Consider the following 20,036-nt stretch of genomic DNA (forward strand, 5'->3'; position numbering starts at 1 on the left):
TGACCAATCAGGGTGCCCACTGTCAATGGTGACCAATCAGGCTACCCACTGTCCATGGCGACCAATCAGGCTGCCCACTGTACATGGCGACCAATCAGGTTGCCCACTGTCCATGGCGACCAATCAGGTTGCCCACTGTACATGGTGACCAATCAGGCTACCCACTGTCCATGGCGACCAATCAGGCTGCCCACTGTCCATGGCGACCAATCAGGTTGCCCACTGTACATGGTGACCAATCAGGCTACCCACTGTCCATGGCGACCAATCAGGCTGCCCACTGTCCATGGCGACCAATCAGGTTGCCCACTGTACATGGTGACCAATCAGGCTACCCACTGTCCATGGCGACCAATCAGGCTGCCCACTGTCCATGGCGACCAATCAGGTTACCCACTGTCCATGGTGACCAATCAGGCTCCCCACTCTCCATGGTGACCAATCAGGCTGCCCACTATCCATGGCGACCAATCAGGCTGCCCACTGTCAATGGTGACCAATCAGGCTGCCCACTGTCCATGGCGACCAATCAGGTTGCCCACTGTCCATGGCAACCAATCAGGTTGCCCACTGTCCATGGTGACCAATCAGGTTGCCCACTATCCATGGTGAACAATCAGGCTGCCCACTGTCCATGGTGACCAATCAGGCTGCCCACTGTCCATGGTGACCAATCAGGCTGCCCACTGTCCATGGCGACCAATCAGATTGCCCACTGTCCATAGTGACCAATCAGGCTGCCCACTATCCATGGGGACCAATCAGGCTCCCCACTGTCCATGGTGACCAATCAGGCTGCCCACTATCCATGGTGATCAATCAGGCTGCCCACTCTCCATGGTGACCAATCAGGCTGCCCACTATCCATGGTGACCAATCAGGCTGCCCACTATCCATGGTGACCAATCAGGCTGCCCACTATCCATGGTGACCAATCAGGCTGCCCACTGTCCATGGTGACCAACCAGGCTGCTCACTGTCCATGGTGACCAATCAGGCTGCCCACTATCCATGGTGACCAATCAGGCTGCCCACTATCCATGGTGACCAGTCAGGTTGCCCACTGTCCATGGTGACCAATCAGGCTGCCCACTCAAAAAGACAGGAGCGGTCCTGTCGGAGCCTGGCGCCTCGTGAGGTGGGATGGTGAGTGGCGCGTCACCATCACCATAACACCATCACTCACCTCCCTCACCACACCAACCACCATCACCATATGACCCATCACCATGACACGAGACTCACCATCACCAGCTCTTCCCATGACCAACCACCATCACCATATGACCCATCACCATGACACGAGACTCACCATCACCAGCTCTTCCCATGACCAACCACCATCACCATATGACCCATCACCATGACACGAGACTCACCATCACCCGCTCTTCCCATGACCAACCACCATCACCACTTAGCTACCCTCCCTCACGGGGAAGAGCAGAGGCCAAGCGAGGCTCCTCCTGCACGTCGGAACGCGGGTGTGATTGCAAGCAAAAGACTTGAGAAGACTAGGGGCGCGGGTGGAGACGGGTGTTCCGTCTTCCTGACAGAGACCCCGGATGATCGGGCTCGGCGAGAGAGAGAGTAGAGAGAGTAGAGAGTAGAGAGAGAGAGAGAGAGAGAGAGAGAGAGAGAGAGAGAGAGAGAGAGAGACCAGGGGGTCAGTGTGGCGACGAGAGATCTAAGACAGGTGCAACTCCTGACGAAGGAGGAGCTTGTGTAAGAAAAGAGTGAGACTAAAAAAAAATTTTTGACACTGTCTACCGGTCCTTGACAACTGTCATCCCCCCCCCTCCTGACACTCATCTACTGTCCTCTGACACTTCCCCCTCCATAACACAATGGACTGTCCCACGGCACTTCCTCCCTCCCTCTCTACCTTTCCCTTGACACTTGCCTTTTGAGTCGCTACTCCAGGAGCGGTGATTGTTTATTCAAATACGGTCACTTTCCGCAGCACTTGGTGAGGCAGGAGGTGGCGGTGGGCGGCACACACACCACTGGCTGGCCACACACTGGCACTAGGGGTGCCAGCACGGGCCTAAATACCTCAGGAGAGGGCCAGGTTACCCCAGCAGGTCATGTGATACTGCCACTTGCTCTTTGTCCAACCCCAGTCCTGGCACCGGCACCACATAATCGCTACTCTCTCTCTCTCTCTCTCTCTCTCTCTCTCCCTCTCTCTCTCTCTCTCTCTCTCTCTCTCTCTCTCTCTCTCTCCCTTCAGCCATACCTGAGTAATGATAATAATGATAATTAGCATTATCACTATCATAATTAATGGTATACTGATTTAAATGCAGCCAAAAAAATGAAAGCATACGAAGAGCTGTTGATGTTTACATAAATAAGTGAACCGTTACACAGGTTTTATATAATTACCAAGGTGAAGGTAAATGAATTATAATCGATGGAATTATTAGTGACATTCACAGTGACTGGAGCAGGTCTGTTCTTGCAGCGGTCTGTCCGAACTCGGATGGATTCGATATGGCTGTGGTGTCGAACTGCAACTCAAGGACGGGGGATCTCAGGTGGCAGGAGAGGAGGGGGTTGTTCATGGCGAGGCGATGCACCATCTTCCGCCGGGCGAACTTCGGGGGACGGTATGGTCGGAGAGCGTCAGGAGAACCCAGCGCGTTGAGCGCTCCATCACGGGTGGGGGTGAGAGGGCCCGAGGATGATCCTTGCATGCCCTTTCTCTGCGTCTTTTCTGGAGTTCGTTGTGGGTTCAGGGGAGGCCAGTGCCCTGGGTTTGACAAAGACTGCAGAGATGTTTGGGAGGTTTAATGATGGCACCGACGTATTCCCTCCAGCTTTAAGTTTATCGTCCGGGGCGACGCCAAGTAAGCTTGTGTGGGCTAAACGACATGGTTTTGTAGGGGGCGCTGGCTGGACCACCACTGGGTGGAGGCGGCATGGAGGACTGAAGAACCTGGAGGAGGCTGGGGGGGCGGGTAGTGAGACATTAAGGGCTGGGAGAAGGTCGGAAGCTTGGTGGGGTGTGTGACCATCCTGAAGGTGGGTAGCTGATGCACAGTGAGACGTGTGTAGTGAGCGGCAGAGGAGTAGAAGCCCAGCCCTGGAGGGGAATGTCAAGCAAGGCCAGTGGCAGCAGAAACGTGAAGGTTCACCAACCGCGTGAATGAACATCATGAGGTTATCAAGAAGGACACGTGAGGAAAGAGGAGGGTAGGTGGGTCTCTGTCTCTCTCCCATGCCAGATGCCCTGTAGAGAACACACACCAGCGTGGAGAACATGGTGTCGAGAGAGAGAGTGTCTGAGCACAGAGACGGTCAGACAGTGGAGATTTCCATGTTGTAACTGGAGGGATGTACGTGTTCCAAGAGCAGTGGTGATGCTCACGGTAGGTCACCCCAAATCTCTTGTACAATTTGAGTACGTGCGAGACGTGAGCACGAGAACCAGCGCGGGTGCTGGGAGATAACGAGGCAGGGTCTCTCATCACTGCGTCTGCTATAATACTGTATCAGCTACAGTACTGTACCTGCTATAATGCTGTATCACCTACAGTACTGTACCTGCTATAATGCTGTATTACCTACAGTACTGTACCTGCTATAATGCTGTATCACCTACAGTACTGTATCAGCTATAATACTGTATCACCTACAGTACTGTATCAACTATAATACTGTATCACCTACAGTACTGTAACAGCTACAATACCACATCCCCTACGGCACTGTATCGGCCATAACACAGTATAAGCTACGACACTACATCAGCTAGAACCCTGTATCGAGTACAGCGTAGCATCAGCTACAGCAGGGTTATGGCAAGACACACACACTTAAGCAGACACCTTCACAATCATATACCCTTAGTTGTTATATTCTAAAGCCAAACATTTCATATATTCCGCTACGTCACAAGTCTTTGAATTAGGCATTACATGACGTGGTGACCGGCCGCAACAGTACGTCTCCGGTGAAAAATTCGCTGCATTTCTGAGGTCAACGTGTGTTCCGAGAGGGGTCACGTGACGCAAGTAAGGAAAACGGCGTCAAGGATCTGCTCCCTTGTCGTTGTTCGCCCTCCTCCTCCTCTTCTTCTTCCTCTTATTATTATTATGATTATTATTATTATTATTATTATTATTATTATTATTATTATTATCATTATTATTACGAGAATAATGATTGATCCATCCATTTCTAATACACAAGCTCCCCTCCCGCGTTAGGGAGGTAGCGTCGGGAACAAACGAACAACATACGTGCACGTCCACTCTCTCTGGCTGTCGTGTATAATGTACTGAAACCAGAGCCCCCTGTCCACAGTCAAGTCCCCACGGACTATTCCATGGCGTACCTTGAACGCTTCATATGCCCTGGTTCATTTCACAGAAGGGACATCATCCCCCATGTATGCCACATTGCTCCAATTCATTCTATCCCATGCATGCCTCTCACCCTCCTGAATGTTCAGGCCATGTTCCCCCTGAAGCCTCTTCCACTCTATTTCATCATTTCCGTCTAGGTCTCACCTTCTCTCTTCCTTACTCCATTTACGATATGTACATCCGTTTAGTCTTTCTTGGCACATTCTCTCCATACGTCCGAGATGCCTCAACATAACCAGGTCGCACATTCATACTACATCTCTCTCTCTTACTCTATAATTCCTTACGCTACCAACCAGCCTCACACCACACAGAGTCCTCAAGCCCTCCACTTCTGACTCTGTCGCCTTATTCTATTCTTTTGCCATCAAGGCCAATGATTCACAAACTATACAGACACTGCTGGGACAACTATACCCTCAAAGGTACCCCCATCTTTGCCCAGACAGACACGGACTGACCTCTCCTTCCATACACTCCTCAGTGTACCCAGGACAGTAACCCTCTCCCCTATCCAAGTGACTCGCTTCAAAAACACCCCACAAGGTTCCACTCGCTGCCATATGCACTCGAGGGTACCTCAACCACACCACTTCCCACGGTTCCCCCTCATTCAAGCAAACACCATCATCCCCTGTTGTCTGTTCCTCCGTTGCAACTAATTTACTTTACTTTTGTTCTCAACTTTGTGCGCACCATTCCCAACACTTTTCCAAAGGCTTCTAGGGCCCCGTATCATCTGCAAGTTGCAACTGACACAAAGGGGTAGCCGAGACACAAGGGGGGGGGGGTAGACCAGACAGAAGGGGGTAGACCAGACACCCCTGGGACTCCTGTCGACCAAGACTGGTGGCTGGTAGTAGGATCCTGTCGACCAAGACCGGAGGATACCTCCAGGACCCCATATCTACGGGTTGCTGCAACTTCAAGGCTGTGGTACACGAAGTGGCAGGGAGAGGATGGACTCCGTAAGGAGGTCTTAGACGAGACTCCTCTCTCTCTCTCTCTCTCTCTCTCTCTCTCTCTCTCTCTCTCTCTCTCTCTCTCTCGTGAGCTGCTCTCCTTCTACGTCCCTGCCACCAAAAGCTTGGGGTCCATGGAGAGGCGTATCCCTGCTGCTTCCTTTGGTTCCTACGTGGAGACCAGCCATACGAGGACTGGCCGTTATGACGCCTCCTCTCCTCTTCGAAGAGTGAGGCTGTGCAATTCTTCTCTCTTCTTTTCCTATAACGATTCTGATCCTGAGAGTCGGGTCCGCCAGCACCTGAGAAGCCCTGGTGAACATCACTCTTTCATTCTTTTTTTTTCCTCATACCATATTTTCTCTTCGCCCGAAACGGTCATAATGAGGGCAATGTCTTTGCCCCCATCATCTCGTGTCACATACATACATACATACATACATACATACATACATACATACATACATACACACACACACACATACACACACACACACACATATATATATATATATATATATATATATATATATATATATATATATATATATATATATATATATATATATATATATTACAGTAATGGTAACAAGTCATAACGGTTATGATAGTATAAACGTCAAGTGACCATAACATTATTAACGCGCATTAAAGGTAAGGACAATATCCTAATGGCCCTAACTCCGGCAGCTGAGCTGGCCTTGCTTCAGGCTGGTCGTGACGTCACAATGGCGCGAATCAACATTTTAACGGCGATGATCCCCCCCCCCCCCATCCCAACCCACCTCACCTCACCAGTATCGTTTTACACCCGAGCACAACCAAGGTTTCATTAGTGAAGAATTTATTCTGGTGCCGAAAGTGTTAATTGTAGCTCATTATATCAGTAATGAGTACTAAATACGTGGCTAGGGGTCGGGTTTCCCAGACCCCCGCCGTTCGCGCCAAAGGTCCCTGGATTATCTCGCAGGCGGACTTTTCCCGCCAGCCTCAAGGACGGCGGCGCAAGTTTTGCAACAATGGCGAGTTTTTTTCGTTTGTTTTTTTTTCCAGAGGACTTTGCGATTTACCTTAGACAAAGGCTTCATTGGCGTCCATTTCTTTCCTTCTTTCTTTAATGGTAAATCCTGAAGTGCGTTGTTCACTGGCGTCCATTTCTTTCCTTCTTTCTTTAATGGTAAATCCTAAAGAGCGTTATTCACTGGCGTCCATTTCTTTCCTTCTTTCTTTAATGGTAAATCCTAAAGAGCGTTGTACCGACTGGGTCGTCGCATTGAAGTAAACGGTGACTAATATGAACGGGGATGATAACGACTGTATTGTCCAGAGAGATAGTGGTTCACGGAGCGATACCCAGCTTTTGTTGATTACCAGCCGCCACCCACCCTCGCCTGCTACCGGACTCAGCCTGCTTGAGGTAAAAACCGGAGTGAAAAAAGTCGTCACCATCGCCACTGGCCACAAACACTCCGGGGGTAGGAGGGGAGGTCTAATTCTGTCTCTGCTAACGAGTGTAGCGCACTCTTGAAGCTAATGGGGACCCGGCTCAGAGCCTCGGGGTAAGGGAGGAAAGAAAAAAAAAAAAAAAAAGGCACCTACGGATTCCCTCCGTGTCATAGAAGGTGACTAAAGGGGAGCGGGAGCGGAGGGGGGAGCTGGAAACCCTCCCCTTGTTTATCTCAATTTCTTAAAAAAGGGAAACAGAGGGCTAAGCGGGGAGCGCTCATCCTCCTCGAAGGCTCAGGCTGGGGTGTTGAAATGTGTGTCGTTACACCCAAGACGAGAAGAATGGAGAGATAAGTAGTATGTTTCAGGAAAGAAACCTGGGATAGGATGAATTGGAACGGTGTGGTATACAGGGGTCGACGTGCTGTCAATGGACTGAGTAAGGGCATGAGAAGCGTCAGGGGTAAACCATGGAAAGGTCGGTGGGGCCTGGATGTGGCTAGGGAGCTGTGGTTTCGGTGCATTACACATGACAACTAGAGGATGGATGTGAAGGGATGAGACCTTTCTTCTTGGCGCTACCTCGCTAACGCACGAAACGGCGGTCAAGTATGAAAAATTCATACATAATCACGGACCTCCGTGGTGTAACGGTTAGCAATGATGCCCGTTACACCTTCACAGGCCACCGGGGGTCGGACGCATGGGTTCGAATCCTGGTAGCGGCAGTTGGTTCACAGTCAATCCAGCTGTTCGTCCTTCCCTAAGGGTTAGCTATCTCAGCTAACACACACACACACACACACACACACACACACACACACACACACATATAGTCTAATATATATATATATATATATATATATATATATATATATATATATATATATATATATATATATATATATATATATATATATATAAATATATATGACAAACTCAGGTAAGAGTGGAACTGATCAAGCAAAACTGACAAGCCAGGCCATTTACAGATCGCCTGGGTAGGATCCCTTTACATACGTGACTGACACGACGCGTTGGGTCACAACACTTCAGCTGGGCACATACCTACCAAACCTGATATTACCGTATCTCAGTGAATGCGGCCACGGGACGTATTTACGTGTTTGAATCGTAAGTCGCAGACATAATTGAAGGTTCAAATATCTTTCTAAAGAAGATCTGACTTAAGCAATGTGGCAAACACTATTCCAGACAGCGTAATGGTCCTCCTTGGCTTTATATTGAAACAAGGCATTATTATCTTGGCCAATCGTTGAAACAAGGCATTATTATCTTGGCCAATCGTTGAAACAAGGCATTATTATCTTGGCCAATCGTTGAAACAAGGCATTATTATCTTGGCCAATCGTTGAAACAAGGCATTATTATCTTGGCCAATCGTTGAAACAAGGCATTATTATCTTGGCCAACCGTTGAAACAAGGCATTATCATCTTGGTCAATCGTTGAAACAAGGCATTATTATCTTGGCCAATCGTTGAAACAAGGCATTATTATCTTGGCCAACCGTTGAAACAAGGCATTATTATCTTGGTCAATCGTTGAAACAAGGCATTATTATCTTGGCCAATCGTTGAAACAAGGCATTATTATCTTGGCCAACCGTTGAAACAAGGCATTATTATCTTGGTCAATCGTTGAAACAAGGCATTATTATCTTGGCCAACCGTTGAAACAAGGCATTATTATCTTGGCCAACCGTTGAAACAAGGCATTATTATCTTGGCCAACCGTTGAAACAAGGCATTATTATCTTGAACAATCATTGAAAAAAGGCATTGTCATCTTGGCCAATCGTTGAAACAAGGCATTATTTTCTTGACCAATTGTTGAAACAAGGCATTATTTTCTTGACCAATCGTTGAAACAAGGCATTATTTTCTTGACCAATCGTTGAAACAAGGCATTATTTTCTTGACCAATCGTTGAAACAAGGCATTATTTTCTTGACCAATCGTTGAAACAAGGCATTATTTTCTTGACCAATCGTTGAAACAAGGCATTATTTTCTTGGCCAATCATTGAAACAAGGCATTATTATCTTGGCCAACCGTTGAAACAAGGCATTATTATCTTGGCCAATCGTTGAAACAAGCATTATTATCTTGACCAATCGTTGAAACAAGGCATTATTTTCTTGACCAATCGTTGAAACAAGGCATTATTTTCTTGACCAATCGTTGAAACAAGGCATTATTTTCTTGACCAATCGTTGAAACAAGGCATTATTTTCTTGACCAATCGTTGAAACAAGGCATTATTTTCTTGACCAATCGTTGAAACAAGGCATTATTTTCTTGACCAATCGTTGAAACAAGGCATTATTTTCTTGACCAATCGTTGAAACAAGGCATTATTTTCTTGACCAATCGTTGAAACAAGGCATTATTTTCTTGACCAATCGTTGAAACAAGGCATTATTTTCTTGACCAATCGTTGAAACAAGGCATTATTATCTTGGCCAATCGTTGAAACAAGCATTATTATCTTGACCAATCGTTGAAACAAGGCATTATTTTCTTGACCAATCGTTGAAACAAGGCATTATTATCTTGGCCAATCGTTGAAACAAGCATTATTATCTTGACCAATCGTTGAAACAAGGCATTATTTTCTTGACCACTTCTAACACTACAGTCATGCTGGTTAACTGTAGCATTCAAGCTCTTTCCATTTTGACCTACGTAATACATGTCACAAGGGCTGTCTTCAGTCTTATATACACATAAAGACGTGTTGTTAGGGCTGGTTCTTATGATATGGCTTTATGACAAAAGCTTTTCGATTCAATTTCTCAAGTGATTTTACCTGCAGGAACAGAGAAGGGGGCCAGATGAGGATATTCCCTCAAAGGCCCAGTCCTCTGTTCTTGACGCTACCTCGCTAACGCGGGAAATGGCGAATAGTATGAAAGAAAAAGATATATATATATATATATATATATATATATATATATATATATATATATATATATATATATATATATATATTGTGCACCCTGACGTGACCAATAGTAAGGTAATGTGGTGCAACAGGAGGATGAGACCAGGATGGTGCGCACATCGGTCTGAACTGGGCAGCACTCCTCAGGAGGACACGGAGTGCTTGAGGCACTTGGGTGTGGACGTGGCGGGAAAAGGAGTCACAGTGGGTGAGGCGAGTCGCAAGGTGGGGAAAAAAACAAAAACAAAAAGGGGGCCCTGAGGTCCTTGGTTGTGCAATGCAAAGCGTAAGGAAGGGGAGGTCGTTACTAATGTAAGTGTACCGATGGTTAAATCTGATGGTACAGTAGTTCCAAATGCATTTGTGGTTGTGTCTTGGGCCTTGAAGACAAAGGGAAACGCAAGGGGTGGAGGTGTTAGTCATAGAATGCCTTGAGGACGTGTGAGGCGGGCTGATAGAATGCCTTGAGGACGTGTGAGGCGGGCTGATAGAATGCCTTGAGGACGAGTGAGGATCGAGTGTAAGAAAAGTATTGAGCGAAGTCTAATTGAGAGAGCTGACCACGGGGGCTGAGATGGTTCGACATATAGAAGGAAGGAATGCAGGAAGACAAAGAAACTCTAGGTATGAGAAGTAGAGGGAGGAAGAGGGAGAGGAAGAGACCTAGATGGATATGGGTGGAGTAAAAGAGGCTTTGAGGTATCGGGGCCTGAACATTCAGGAGGGTGAGAGGCGTGCATTAGACAGAACTGAACCGGATCAAAGCTGGAAAAGAATGAGCCAAGTGATATCAGTGGGCTGACCCATGGAGTGGCGAGTGGAGGAGGGGCTGATCACGCTCAGTTCTGGTTCCCATGTATTATAAATGACAGCTGAAGACTCCATGTGTACAAGTAGGGTCGCACTTTGTCTGTTATTCGTGTACCTCGCTGGGGGGCTGGAAGGGTAATATATATATATATATATATATATATATATATATATATATATATATATATATATATATATATATATATATATATTCTGAGAAGCAACTATTCCGTGTGGATCTCTGGATATCTTCAGTGCATCTGTGTTCGTGGCCAGCTCTCCTTAGTGCTTGGCCTCATCGCCGCCCGTGTGCCCGACTCCATGCCTCCACACCGCTCAACAGAAAGACACCGCAGACAAACACCAGGAACATGAAGGCATAATAAGGCATAATAAGAGGGAGGAGGAGGCGTGGGGGGAGGGGGGAGGAGTAGGAGGAGTGGGTGGGGAGGGTAGGTTGGGGATGTCGGCCAGGCACGCGCTGGCTGGACCTGCTCAGGGAAAGCCGACACCTTGCCCAACCATGGCTAGTGTCACCCTCCAGCAGCCTTGTTTCTACCTCCCACCCCCCCTCACCCCTAAATGCTAATTACCTGGTTCATGGCCACATGGCTTACTGTTGTAACCAAGAGGCTGGCTGTGAGCGTCCCGAGCAAAGGAGGCGAAAACATCTCGCAGTCCCCGGGTCCTCCAGGACAGACGGGACACAGTAAAGGCATCGTGGGCACAGCGATACGTAACTAACATGTGTACACAGAGACTGCCTAGAACTACCTTGGGCAAGGGAAGGTACGATGGCTCGACCTCCAACTCGACACGTGAGTGGAAAGCAACAGTTGGTTATATACAGACATATGCCGTCAAGGGGGTATGCTGTCAGCGTGAAAACGAAATGAGAATAAAACACCAGGTCCTGGTAAGTTTAATCTGAGGACAAAGAGAGAAGCGGGAGATGAGATGGTCAAGCCCCCTGACTACGCTCTCAAACATGACATCTACCAAAAGGGAAAATTCCACAGGACTGAGTGGGTGCATCAACGTAACACCGATATCTAAATAAAAGTTATGGGTACCATGACTACGACTCATCGCCTCATTAGCTTGGCAACCTTACGAAAACCATCGAGCGAGACAAGACTTGTCAATCATTTAAGGGATCACCGCTTAACGATCAACAAAAGCATGGATGGCGACGCAGTAGCTCATAGCAGACAATCGGCTCGGTTTCTTTTAAGCAGCACGCGTGACGAAAGTAAAGTGGTTGATGTCACCCGAGAATTTTCACATTTCAACAAGTAGGACATCAAAGCTTGCTTGTAAAATCTATTTCACACGGTACAGATGAATGTACTTGTGCGATCAAAACGCTGCCTGACGTAAACAGTACGTAGGCATTCACGGTTAAGTCTCAGAACGGTTAAGGGTAACAACAAGTGGTGTGCCACAGGGGGATCACAGTCTTGGAACCTGTTGTGTTTCTGACGCGGACAATGAGCTGTGTTGTAACATGTCGTGATCATTAACGACATTAAACTGGGAAGTCAAATTAAACGACTACAACCTCCGGCTGAAACACAGTAATAAATTGGGCTCCCACGTAGCAAAAACAGGAGAGTAACTGTTGCGTAAGCCCTTCTTAAGCTACAGAACTGAAGTTAAATGTAGAAAAAGACTGCGTCATGGTCTCCGATGGACGCAAACTCATAGGTCAGTGTTTTACTTCAACTGATTTTTCCTTGATCCTTGGTAGACTTGGGGATTTTCTTGCGACATGGCAACAGCTGGGATTATTCATGCCATACCTGCTGAAGGCAAGCTGACAAGCATTTTTTCCCCTTCATTATGTATTTGTTTTTCTCCTCTCTCGCCACACATGGCTACCAGCTTTTTCCTCTTTCCAAAAAGCTTTATTTACGCCTTACTCTATCCACACAAAGCCAGCTCTCGGAAGCAACAACCAAAGCAACACCAACAGAAGAGGAAGTGAACCAACATTGCAGTGGAGGGCAAGCGAGCCAAGTTTCGAAGTTACCCTGGGAGAGTTCATAAGTCCGAACGCTTTCGACTCAACTCTGTTAAGTATGGAGGCAGAGCTAGAACCAAACCAGATGTGAGAGCAGTACTCCACACAAGGACGGATCAATCCTTTGTATAAATGGAGCAGCTGTTCAGTTGAGAAGTTGCGACATCTAAACAGGACATCCAGTTTCTTAGAGGCAGACTTAGCTATTTCAGTACTGAGGGGTTTCAAAGATAGAGTGATGTTACAGTAATACCGTATATGTTCATTGAGTCAAGAGGTAGAATTACAGGAATTCTGGATAGAAAGTTGGGTTGAAACTGGGTCTCGGAGGCTTCAAACTTAACCAGATTTCGTCTATCCCACTGAGATATTCTACAAGTCTGAGGAAGCTGTTGTCGAGACGAGATGCAGACCGAGAGAGAGAGAATAAAAAGCAGAACTGAAGGATGTGGAGGAATGCAGTGTTGAGTCGCAAGCGCACGAGTGCATTTGGTTATTCATGGAACAAAGGAACTCGTTGATAAAAAGGAGAAAATGTGATGGAGGCAAGACAGAACCTTGAGGGACACCGCTGTTGATGGAGAAAGGAGGAAGAGGTTGAACCATCAACAACTATGGACACAGATCGGCCAGAGAGGAAGTTAGATATGAGGGAACAAAGTGAGGGAGGGAAGACAAAAGAGGGGAGCCTAAGTGATGAGACCCCGTTGCCACTTCTTGTCAAAAGCTTTAGAAGTCAAAGGCAACTACACAGGATTCCCACAATCCTTCAGGGATGATGACCAGACATTAGTGAGACAGAAAAGAAAATCACTAGTGGTGGCTCTCGCCTTACGGAAGCCATACCAGTGATCAGGGAGAAGACTATGAGACTTAGGATGTCTGAGGACATGGGAGTTGAAGAGGGATTCAAAGACTTTGGAAATTGCAGATGTCAAAGCAAAAGGATTAGAGGGAGTTCGAATGGGAAAAGTTCTAATATCTAAACAGAAACAGAAATGTCGGGGAAGCACAGGTGGAAGTTTAGAGTCACACTCTTTCAGTACACGGGGATGGCTGCCATCAGGACCATAAGCCTTCCTTGTATCCAGACAGAGAAGTGCTTTTCGGACCGTTCCAAAAGAGATTACGGGAAGAGGCATAGGATTAGTAAGAGGAGCATATGCGGGTGAAAGAATGTTAAGAGTCATCCAAGATAGAGTTAGAGGAGAAACGGGGAACCAGAGAGAGTTGCTTTGCCTATAGTACCGTCAGAACGGAAAAATGAAGGAAACACAGAGCAACAAAAGTTGTTACCAAAGCCTTTAGCTTGAGACCAGAAAGACCTATCGGCGGATGACGAAGAGAGGTTATCGCCCTACCTTTGAATATAGGATCACTGCCTTACGAATAACGTACTTGCACCGATCACGGGGCTGTGATAAATGCTAAATGAAGTCGGAAGAAGGCGAGTTTTCCAAGCCCGATACGCCCGGTCCCTTGCTGAATGGTCATGGAACACAGGAACGGTTGAGCCATAGGTTGGAAGAAGTCCTCCTGGAGGAAGAAGGGAGATATGCATCCATTCCCTGCAACAATGACCCCCTGCTATGCGTTCGGCAGTGAGAGAAGCATCACCTCAGAAGACACAGTAATTCACCCACGAAAAGGCAGAAAAGGATTTTCTTAGAATTATTCCAGGCAGTGTGGTTGCGAGGTCAATGTTTACGTTTAGAAAGGCCCCCCTGCTGGAGGAGGCGGAGGTGTCGTTAAAATAGATTGATGAGACCGTGGTCTGACGGATCAACTGGAAGCCAGATTGTGTCGTTACAGCGGCAAGGAATAGAAGCGAAAGACAGATAGAAGCTACATCGAGCGTGGTCACAGCGGTCAGGACTAAGCTTGGGGTGGGATACACTACGCTCTAGATCATACTAAAGGAGTGTTAGGGACAAGGTGCCACCAAGTCCAATACATCATTCATGGCTCTGGTTCCTTCGTGTGCCTCTCACTCGTCTGACGAACTCACTTGTGTCTCCTCTCCTTCCTCCAGGCTGGTGGTGCTGGGTAGGCACGCCCTCATCTGCGACTATCATAAACGTTCACCATCTCGTTCCTTACGTCCTCTGTACCGGTGAGTTCGACGCGCCTGAAGGTGTCGTAGTACTTGCGATATTGCGACACCCTTAGTTCATCTGATACGTTCTTGGCTGATGATGATAATTCATGGAACACTTTCGTATCCTTATCATCCTCCTTGCCGATTCTGTCCTCGTTAAGGTTTCCACGCTCGTGTTCTCTTATTCCGTTGTTCTGTTTGTCGGGTTCATTATGGTAGGTGTGCGATGGTGGCCGGCTGCTGCCTCGTCCACAGTCAGTCAGTACCTGTACAACTGTCCTCGCCTGGCCCCTCACACGCCTGCTGACTCGTGGTTCTCTCCTTTTCCTCAGCCACCACGGCGCATTTTCTGACTCCTTCACAACACATACTACCCCAGGCCTCCCACAACACATACTACCCCAGGCCTCCCACAACACATACTACCCCAGGCCTCCCACAACACATACCTACTCCCTAGGCCTCCCACAACACATACTACCCCAGGCCTCCCACAACACATACCTCCCCAGGCCTCTCACAACACATACCTACTCCCTAGGCCTCCCACAACACATACTACCCCAGGCCTCCCACAACACATACCTCCCCAGGCCTCTCACAACACATACCTCACTAGACCTCCCACATCATATACCTCCCCAGGCCTCCCACAACACATACCTCCCCAGACCTCTCACAACACATACCTCCTCCTCCTCCTCCTCCTCCTCAAGCGTCTCGCAACACACACCCTTACCTGGGTCTCGACAACACTCACTACCCTACCAACCCGTGTGTGCGGCATCCCACGTCCTCGCCTACAATGCGCTGGAGGAGGTGGCCCATCAGAGGCAAGTCTTCCTCCCTCGCTGGCAGGGCGGCTCTAAGCGTCGTGCTCCCTAAGAATGCCCTCCTGGCCCTCTGTCCCAACGTGTGTGACGGGACGAGAAGTGTCGCCAGTGTTAGCTGCATCACGTCGCTCACCCTACCTCAAACCTGCTCCTGGTGCGGGGAAAACACCCACTCATCCTTCCCCCTCCCGTACACATCAGTGTGACTGTCGTGTGTGTGTGTGTGTGTGTGTGTGTGTGTGTGTGTGCCGACGAACATGGTAATGCTGGGTAACTTTCCGGCCACACTATACCTTCCTGGCTCACGTGTCACCACCGGCCAAAACCAACCAACCCAACTACTCCCTCCCTCTCTCCTCCTCCTTTGCCTTCCCTTCCCCTGCTTCACACCTACAACCCCCTACCACACCCCTACAACCACCCCACCCATCCCTCCCGCCCATCATGGACATTTTTCCGTCGACTTGTATGAAGTTTTTGATCGAGGGTGGGGAATTCGTACATGTTTTCCAGTGCACAAATACTCTCTCTCTCTCTCTCTCTCTCTCTCTCTCTCTCTCTCTCTCTCTCTCTCTCTCTCTCTCTCTAACACACCACCTTCCTTGACGGACGACAACAACCTGACTTCCACTGATATTCTACGCAGAGAGAGAGAGAGAGAGAGAGAGAGAGAGAGAGAGAGAGAGAGAGAGAGAGAGAGAGAGAGAGAGAGAGAGAGAGAGAGAGAGATGAGATCGGTACTTAATGATACTGTTAGTATACCTACTATACTTACTGCTGACTGTTAGTATGTCTCCGGTACTTACTGATGACAGCATATCTCCAGTACTTACTGATGACAGCATATCTCCAGTACTTACTGATGACAGCATATCTCCAGTACTTACTGATGATCATCATTACTGACGGTTAGTACACCTCCTGGACTTACTACTGACAATCAATGTATCTTCAGTACTTACTGCTGACTGTAAGTACGCCTCCAACACTTACTGCTGACTGTCAATATACCTCCAACACTTACTGCTGACTGTAAGTACGCCTCCAACACTTACTGCTGACTGTAAGTACGCATCCAACACTTACTGCTGACTATCAATATACCTCCAGTACTTACCGCTCACTGTAAGTATAACCTCCAGTACTTACTGCTGACTGTAAGTATAACCTCCAGTACTTACTGCTCACTGTAAGTATAACCTCCAGTACTTACTGCTGACTGTCAATATACCTCCAGTACTTACCGCTCACTGTAAGTATAACCTCCAGTACTTACTGCTCACTGTTAGTATACCCCCAGTACTTACTGCTCACTGTAAGTATAACCTCCAGTACTTACTGATGACTGTCAATATACCTCCAGTACTTACCGCTCACTGTAAGTATAACCTCCAGTACTTACTGCTGACTGTCAATATACCTCCAGTACTTACTGGTCACCGTTAGTATACCCTCAGTACTTATTGATCACTGTTAGCATACCCTCCAGTACTTACTGCTCACCGTCAGTATACCCCCAGTACTTATTGATCACTGTTAGCATACCCCCAGTACTTACTGATCAGTATACTCCCAGTGCTTACTGATCAGTATACCCCCAGTACTTACTGGTCACCGTTAGTATACCCCCAGTACTTATTGCTCACTGTTAGTATACCCCCAGTACTTATTGCTCACTGTTAGTATATTGCTCACTGTTAGTATACCCCTAGTACTTATTGCTCACAGTTAGTATACCCCTAGTACTTATTGCTCACTGTTAGTATACCCCTAGTACTTATTGCTCACTGTTAGTATACCCCCAGTACTTATTGCTCACTGTTAGTATACCCCTAGTACTTATTGCTCACTGTTAGTATACCCCCAGTACTTATTGCTCACTGTTAGTATACCCCCAGTACTTATTGCTCACTGTTAGCATACCCTCAATTACTTGCTATCAACATTCAATATTTCTAACTGATCTGGGATGACCACAAGAACCCATAACAGAGCGTTCCTCTCGCCTCGTTCAACCAGACGCCACCAAGGACCAGAGGAGCTGGCAGGATAGGGCTACGTAGTCCCGGCACGTATCATCCCTAGAACTGAAGACGTCGTTGCCGTGTGGGTCGACGAGGTGGACACTGGAACGTAAGGTCTTTCCTGACTGTCCCATGAATAGAACGGGGCAGTAATAGTATGCTGTGTGTGTGTCTGGCATGTGGTCGTCTGATGTCCTCTCACGATGTCCTATAAGAGGATCAAACTATCATATATATATATATATATATATATATATATATATATATATATATATATATATATATATATATATATATATATATACTGTCAGGGAAGCCAACACCTCAAGATTCTCCAAGGACTGGACGGGTGAGGAGTAAGATGTGGAATGTGGGCGAATACTGCGGAGCGTTCGGTCAATATCCCCCACTTCGGATGGCAGCAGATTCGGGCCGTCCGGACACCCTTGTCTGCAAAAGCTCCTGCGAGAGATTTACCACAGCCTCCCTCACCTTCACCACTCTCTGGCCACCACACCCTCCCTCACCACTACCACACTCTCCCTCCCTCTGTACGAGGCGTTGACGTGCAGCGGGATGGAACATACCTGGGGAGGGCTGGACTGTGTCGCCGCCGCTCGCTGTGGCTCCGCAGCTCACCACACACTAATGAGCTTCTGCCACTCATTACTACCACTTTATACATCATACTATCTGCGCCTCGAGTGCCTTCGCCATTGGAGCAAGCCACTGGCAGCCTTGTGCCACCGCTGCGTAAGATAACGGAGGGGATAGCGCTGTTTTACCCCGTGCGGCTGTTTTTGTGTTTGGCCGCGAGTGACAATGGCCAGTGATAGTGGTTATCAGGGCTTTGTTGGGGGGGTTTAAAGAGAATAGAGAGAGGTGACCCTTGTCTGGCACGTCTACAACAGTGGGGGAAAGTCGGCCTGTGTGTTGTGGTTATGGCTTAGCCCGGTGACTTGTGTTTGTGGTGACTGGTGTACTGGTTGTGGTGGCTGGTGTACTGGTTGTGGTGGTTGGTGTACTGGTTGTGGTGGCTGGTGTACTGGTTGTGGTGGCTGGTGTACTGTTTGTGGTGGCTGGTGTACTGGTTGTGGTGGGTGATATGTTGTTTGTGGTGGCTGATGAATACTGTTTGTGGTGGTTGGTGTACTGGTTGTGGTGGTTGGTGTACTGGTTGTGGTGGTTGGTGTACTGGTTGTGGTGGCTGGTGTACTGTTTGTGGTGGTTGGTGTACTGGTTGTGGTGGTTGGTGTACTGGTTGTGGTGGTTGGTGTACTGGTTGTGGTGGCTGGTGTACTGTTTGTGGTGGTTGGTGTACTGGTTGTGGTGGTTGGTGTACTGGTTGTGGTGACTGGTGTACAGTTTGTGGTGGCTGGTGTACTGGTTGTGGTGGCTGGTGTACTGGTTGTGGTGGCTGGTGTACTGGTTGTGGTGGTTGGTGTACTGGTTGTGGTGGTTGGTGTACTGGTTGTGGTGGGTGGTGTACTGGTTGTGGTGGCTGGTGTACTGTTTGTGGTGGCTGGTGTACTGGTTGTGGTGGTTGGTGTACTGGTTGTGGTGGTTGGTGTACTGGTTGTGGTGGCTGGTGTACTGTTTGTGGTGGCTGGTGTACTGTTTGTGGTGGCTGGTGTACTGGTTGTGGTGGTTGGTGTACTGGTTGTGGTGGTTGGTGTACTGGTTGTGGTGGCTGGTGTACTGTTTGTGGTGGCTGGTGTACTGTTTGTGGTGGCTGGTGTACTGGTTGTGGTGGGTGATATGTTGTTTGTGGTGGCTGATGAATACTGTTTGTGGTGGTTGGTGTACTGGTTGTGGTGGGTGATATGTTGTTTGTGGTGGCTGATGAATACTGTTTGTGGTGGCTGGTGTACTGGTTGTGGTGGCTGGTGTACTGTTTGTGGTGGTTGGTGTACTGGTTGTGGTGGCTGGTGTACTGGTTGTGGTGGTTGGTGTACTGGTTGTGGTGGCTGGTGTACTGGTTGTGGTGGTTGGTGTACTGGTTGTGGTGGCTGATGAATACTGTTTGTGGTGGTTGGTGTACTGGTTGTGGTGGCTGGTGTACTGTTTGTGGTGGTTGGTGTACTGGTTGTGGTGGTTGGTGTACTGGTTGTGGTGACTGGTGTACAGTTTGTGGTGGCTGGTGTACTGGTTGTGGTGGCTGGTGTACTGGTTGTGGTGGCTGGTGTACTGGTTGTGGTGGTTGGTGTATTGGTTGTGGTGGTTGGTGTACTGGTTGTGGTGGGTGGTGTACTGGTTGTGGTGGTTGGTGCACTGGTTGTGGTGGTTGGTGTACTGGTTGTGGTGGCTGGTGTACTGGTTGTGGTGACTGGTGTACTGGTTGTGGTGGTTGGTGTACTGGTTGTGGTGGTTGGTGTACTGGTTGTGGTGGTTGGTGTACTGGTTGTGGTAGCTGGTGTACTGTTTGTGGTAGTTGGTGCACTGGTTGCGGTAGGTGATGTATCGTTTGTGGTGGGTGATGTATTGTTTGTGGTGGCTGGTAT

The 20,036-nt window shown here is 48.1% G+C and overlaps 1 protein-coding gene across 2 annotated transcripts in view; it reads right to left on the bottom strand.

The window, feature by feature from the left end:
• Window positions 1-20,036, bottom strand: part of LOC139756380 (uncharacterized) — a 127,445-nt gene that overhangs the window by 36,014 nt on the left and 71,395 nt on the right. The window contains exon 1 of one of the 2 annotated variants that reach the window (XM_071675772.1): window positions 18,123-18,197. The exons of the other annotated variant lie outside the window; for it this stretch is intronic. The gene's annotated coding sequence lies outside the window, so the exon portion shown is untranslated. Of the gene's footprint in view, window positions 1-18,122; window positions 18,198-20,036 lie in introns of those variants that run through there. 2 annotated transcript variants of the gene reach the window in all.

Source organism: Panulirus ornatus, chromosome 21 (genome assembly GCF_036320965.1).
Source record: "Panulirus ornatus isolate Po-2019 chromosome 21, ASM3632096v1, whole genome shotgun sequence".
NCBI classification, from domain to species: domain Eukaryota; kingdom Metazoa; phylum Arthropoda; class Malacostraca; order Decapoda; family Palinuridae; genus Panulirus; species Panulirus ornatus.